General features: G+C 27.1%; 1 protein-coding gene across 2 annotated transcripts in view; it reads right to left on the bottom strand.

Annotated features, from left to right (window-relative positions):
- LOC117173489 (facilitated trehalose transporter Tret1-like) overlaps nucleotides 1-5,736 on the bottom strand; it is a 35,122-nt gene that overhangs the window by 22,573 nt on the left and 6,813 nt on the right. The window lies entirely within an intron of this gene.

Below are 5,736 nucleotides of genomic sequence, written 5' to 3'. Positions count from 1 at the left end.
TGAAGAATCAGAAAACAACATTTTTTACGTGAAACTTTATTGCAAAAAAAAGTATTATTCACCATAATGCCAATTAAAACTCTTCTTTACAATTATGATAGTTGGGTCCATTAAAAACGATATTTTTCGAAAAATCAGCAAAGATGTCATTTAACTACAAATTTTGATTTGAAACAACAATTGGCGAATCACTGTGATTTTAGTCGACAGATGAACAAGTTATTTCACATAAAATCACTTACTTTTATAAATATTAGAATAATTATCCAGGAACAACACAGTTTTCACAATTCTCACGTCAACATTTTACAGTTTGAGGTTACAAAACGCTGGTCGACACCACCTGACACTAGAATAATTTTTGACATTTTTTAATAATTTTTAAGAAACTTTTCAATGTGCAGGATTTCTGAAAAGGAAAACAATAATTTAACAATGTAATGGTGGTTTTACAAATTTGGTCGTTAGACTCTTGATTTTACTTTCCGGAATTCTGCATATTAACAAAATTATTAAACGTTAAATGGGATTTTAATCTCATTTAAATAGCTTAAATTTTAAGGCAATTTTTGTCAAATGTCGAAATTCTGAGACCCTATAAACCCAAAAAAACAGGTTTTTACGAAATTTGGCTGTATGTATGCATGTTTCACGTCTGTCTGTGAGCACGATAACTTTTGAAAGAATTTAAATATTATTTTGGCCCTTAAAATACTCTTTTGGTATCAGAAAATAAATGTCCATTTAGCCAGCTATTTTGGATAAAATTCATTTCCAAAATTTTGTTTAAAACATTTTTTTCCAAGATTTAAAATTTCTATGAAAAGCTACTTGTATTGCTCGTTAATTTAAACAATTTATCCTTTATACTATTTCCGATAAAAAGAATATTCTCAGAGTTATATAGCTTTTTTAAAATAAAAAAAAAACGAAAATTAAAATAAGTCATGAAAAAAACGTTGCATTTTGAAAGCCCTAAAAGACTATCATAACAACTGCTAGGAAGAATTTATTAAAAATTCTCATTTTTTGAGAATCGGTTCTGGTTTAACCCAAAAAAAATTATGAAAATGAAAAATTCTATTTTGTGGTAAAACTATGCAAGATACGAAAAAATACGAAAAGTGAAAAATTATGCACCCAAAACACATCTACAAATTTTATAAAAATCACTTTTTTGATAGGAGAGGTAGTTTTTGTTCTATTCGTCAAAAACAACATTGATAATAAAAATACATTTTTAGACAATCGAAAAAAGCTACAAAAAAAATGAAAATACAAAAGTTTTTCACCCAAAACAGATCTGCCAATTCGTCATTAATTAGTTTTTGATTGGACGCATGATTTTTTTTTATCGTAAAAAATAGCAGTGAAAATAAAAAATAAAAATGTTTGAAAAAAAACAAGGTTCGAAACCAAATTAATAAGGAAACCGTGTTCACCTAAAGAAGATGTACAAATTTATTTACAATATTTTTTTATGGGCGTAGTAGTTTTTGTTGTATTCTTAAAAAAATAACATTAACGAAACAAAAATTAAATTAAAAATAATACCACAAGGTACGAGAAAACATTAATTAACAAAAGTTGTTTACCCAAAAAGGATCAAAAATTTGTAATTAATTATTTTTTGACAAGATGCGCTTATTTTATATCCTAAAAATGAAAATTATAAATTAAAAAATTTTTTCTTTGTTTTTTTCCGAAAAAAAGCCACAGGGTGTAATAAAGTTTTAATTTACAAAACTGTTTTTTATGGGGGTGCACACTTTTTTAAATTATAAAAACAAGACAATAAAAATATATTTGTTTTATTACAAAAAATGTATTGTTTATAAGTATCTTGTCTTGGATAATTCTTAAAAAGATACGATTTTTCCGACTTTTTAATATTATTTTTCAATATGTTTCTTTTTCGTCCATATATTATTCTGAAATAATATAATTTTTTTAAATATTCTTTAAATTTTTCTTTTGGAGCATATTAAATGAAAATTTTTCTCCAAGTGGAGACTGAGAGCCTTTCTTCAAATAATTATTAATATCTAGTTTTTTTCAATTGAAAAACAAAGAAAAGTCAAATATTTCAGAAAAAACACATCTTTTTAGCATTAGTCTAAGCGAAGTTAGTATAAACAATAATACTTTATTCAAAAAATTATTTTTATAGCTAGGGAAGCATGATTGGATTGCACTTTAATATATTTGGTTAATATTTGGGTATTAAGTGTCCACTAATATGAGACTAATTTACCCCAAGTGCGAACATCGAAAAAACATTTTTACAAATGTTATAAGTAAAGTTTAAAAAATTAAATTTTCTCGAAAATGACTCAATCAATTCCGATGATTCAAATGCATATTTTGCGAACTAGAACTCATCACATTTCGGAAAAAAGTTATCAGAGGCAGAGGAAATATCTACTGAATTTGACCTTGAATTTCATTTGCAAGATTATTTGAAGGTCAAAGTGAATTTTATAGATTGAAGCCCCTACTTTCGACCACAGGTAATCGATAATGTTTAAATAATGGCTTGGAGAAAGTCGTAGTCAAAAGTCAAAAGTCGGGGTCAAAATTAGGCGTTTCCATTTTTAAAAAATCACTTTGCCCTTTAAATAACCTTGAAAATCAATATCATTGTCAAGGTCATTGCTACCAGCAGGTGATCCCTTTGCCTCTGATTACTTTTGTGCTAAGCATTTTGCTGTTCCCAACCGCAATTCCGAGCTAACAGCTATTATTTAAACACTATCGCAAATTTGAACTCCATTCGACCTTACCATGACCTTCATAAAAATATCATTTCGAATGTTAAATTTCCCGCTCTTTTTAAATCTTTTGTCAAAATTAAGGATTCCCATTTAAAAAAATTATCATGACCTTTAAATAACCGGGAAAATCGCATGCAAGGTGAAGGTCATTCCTTCCAGTAGTGTACCTGCTCTGCTCCCTTCAACTTTAGTCTGAAACATTTTTCTATATTCAACCAAGCTTCTGAATTATTTTCCATAATATAATAAAATTTTCCACCCTGTATATTTAAACTATCGCAATTAATTTAGCCATTTCCGAGATAAGTTAATTTTTATAGTCTTTAAATTTGTTAATAACTTTGTAAGAAAAAGTGTTTTGAAGTTGGTACAATTAAATATGCAATTCCGTTATCTTAAAATGAAAATCTATGGTTTAGCTTTTACATAATTTTATTTATCAATTTTCATAAGATATTGTCAATACATATAATTTGAAGACATTTTGTCAATTTAGAAAAAATCCTTACAAAACAAAAATATGTTATCAATTTTGTAAGGATGCATAAAAAATTAAGTTTCTGAATATTTACTAATTATAAAGACATTTTGAGGGTTTTGTGAGGTTATTACAAAATGAAAGCATTAAGTTAATTACGAGATAACATTTTGTCTTTCTTTAAAAGACTTTGTCAATCCTACAAAATGAAGACATTTGTTAATTTCTTAAGAATTCCTGCAAAACAAAGACTTTTTGTCCATTTTCAATGGATTTTTAAAAGATGAAAAATTTTTAACAATTTTATGAAAATCCTCACAAAATCAATGCTTCTCAATGTTTACTAATTATATATTTTTTGTTTTTATCTTTACAAATAAAGAAAGGTTCTTAATTTTGTAAAAATTACTACAAAATGAAAAAAAACTTTGGTAATTTTTACAAGATTTGGATAAGCTTTATAAATCTTTATCGACCTTAGAACACGAAGAAATGTCATCAACTTGTTAAGGATCATTGGAAAATTACGCCATTTTATCAATTTTCAAAGAATCTTCGCAAGATAAAAATATTTTATGATCTTTATCGAATTCTTTTTTTTTCAATTTTTACCAAATATAGACAGTTTGTCAATTTTTACAAAACGATGTTTTATTGTCTATTATTACTAATTTTCCAATGATTTATTTAGACATTGACGCGCTTCTGTCCGTTATTACACTTGGAAAATAATTAACTTTTGTAATTTTTTCTTTGCTTTAATATCACCAGTTTTAAACTATTTATAATTTCAAAACTTATTTGGAAATTGCCATAATAATAATAATAATTAAGAAACTTTAAAAGTAAAATAAGATTTATCTACAATAACTGCACAATATTGATGCTTCTAATTCCAGCATTCCCGAGAATTTCATACATCGTTATTCCAAAAAGAGGTACTCCAACTTGTCTAAATTTATTTTTTTAGTCTCAGCTACATTAAAATCAAAATTGGGTTTTAAATTAAGAAATTAGTAAAAACATTTATGAGGGTCGGCATCTTTTGATTGCCATCCCAATCGTTGAGATTTATGAAGACCATTCCAAGATGAGAAAAGACTTCATCCTCAGTGGACTTATAATTTTCAAAAACAGCGCCTGTGAAATTCAAAAACAGCAAGTACCTATAATTAGAAGTATAAGAATGGCAATAAATGCAAAGATAATTTTTACTTTATAGCAAGAATAAATTCATTTTAAATTATTTTAATTTGAAGGATCATAATTAAAAAAATATCCAATGGGATCTTTATATCATCTGGATTTCTAACAGTTGGAACCGAACTTCTTTTCGACGAAAAGATGAAGATTATTTAACCATTCGGAAAGATTCTGACAGAACAGTTATTTTTTATTTATCCAGCGTTATCTCTATTTTAACTTTTTAAATAATCACCGGACCTGAAAATAAATTCAGAATATCTAGCTTGTACTCGGATCTAGATTATAAATTTTATTTCGAGGAAAACTCCAAACTAGTTCTATAAAAATATCAAATAATCACCAAATTTTCACAAAATTGCACGTAACTAAATGTATTCATATCGCTAATTCTACTGTTCACCAATAAAATTATGAGAAGAGCGAAATTATTTTAGAGCAAGAGACTACGCAGGTAACAATCCGTGCGCGCACGTTTCGCGCACAAAATGCTTGCAAGAATGCACCACATCTAAGAGCAGTCTGTGGAGAGCAGTATGTGCACAATCACCTCGTGACGGAATTCCAAACTAACCGACGCATATATACGTGCACTATGAATGCAGGTTGAAATCTGCTAAAATAAATATAAATTTATTATTATTATTCGTCAAGAAGAGTTAGAAATTTTAAATTCAAATAAATACGAAGAAGAGAGTTTAAAAAAGTATTTTGCACAAAATAAAAATATTTTTTTTAAACATAAAATTAAAAGAAGTTTAAAAATAACATTAAAACAGGAATATACAAGTTCGTTTAAAAGCATGTAAGAACTTATTATAAACTAAATAAAATCTATGAAATCGAAACACAAAAGGAAATTTTGCAACCAAATAGTTTCATTTTTAACAAAAAAGCTAAATTTACAAAAAGGTGGAATAGTTACATTTTCAACTGAAAAATTAATTTGAGCTAAAAATAAAAAACGAATTTTGAAATAACAGTTAAAATTTCCGACAAAATAGTAAATATCCAATTATTCATTTTGTAAATACTTATTATTTAATCGAAAGAATTCTTTTAAATGCCCATTTTGAATTTAGCGCCAACCGCGGACAAGGTAAGCGTGACCCTAACGTAAGCGCAGTAGCTCACGGCGTCCCCATTTCCATCACTGGCGTACTTTATAGTGCTTGTTCTCGGAAGACTAACGACTCTAAAGTAATGTTAAATTGGTTAGTATCCTGTACGCGTGCGAAGAGGCTCTTAAAATTGTTTATTTATAATGAAATAATATAATAA

This window comes from Belonocnema kinseyi, chromosome 5, assembly GCF_010883055.1.
Source record: "Belonocnema kinseyi isolate 2016_QV_RU_SX_M_011 chromosome 5, B_treatae_v1, whole genome shotgun sequence".
Taxonomy (NCBI): domain Eukaryota; kingdom Metazoa; phylum Arthropoda; class Insecta; order Hymenoptera; family Cynipidae; genus Belonocnema; species Belonocnema kinseyi.
Note: the sequence above shows the minus strand (reverse complement) of the source record. Positions and strands in the feature narration are given on the sequence as shown.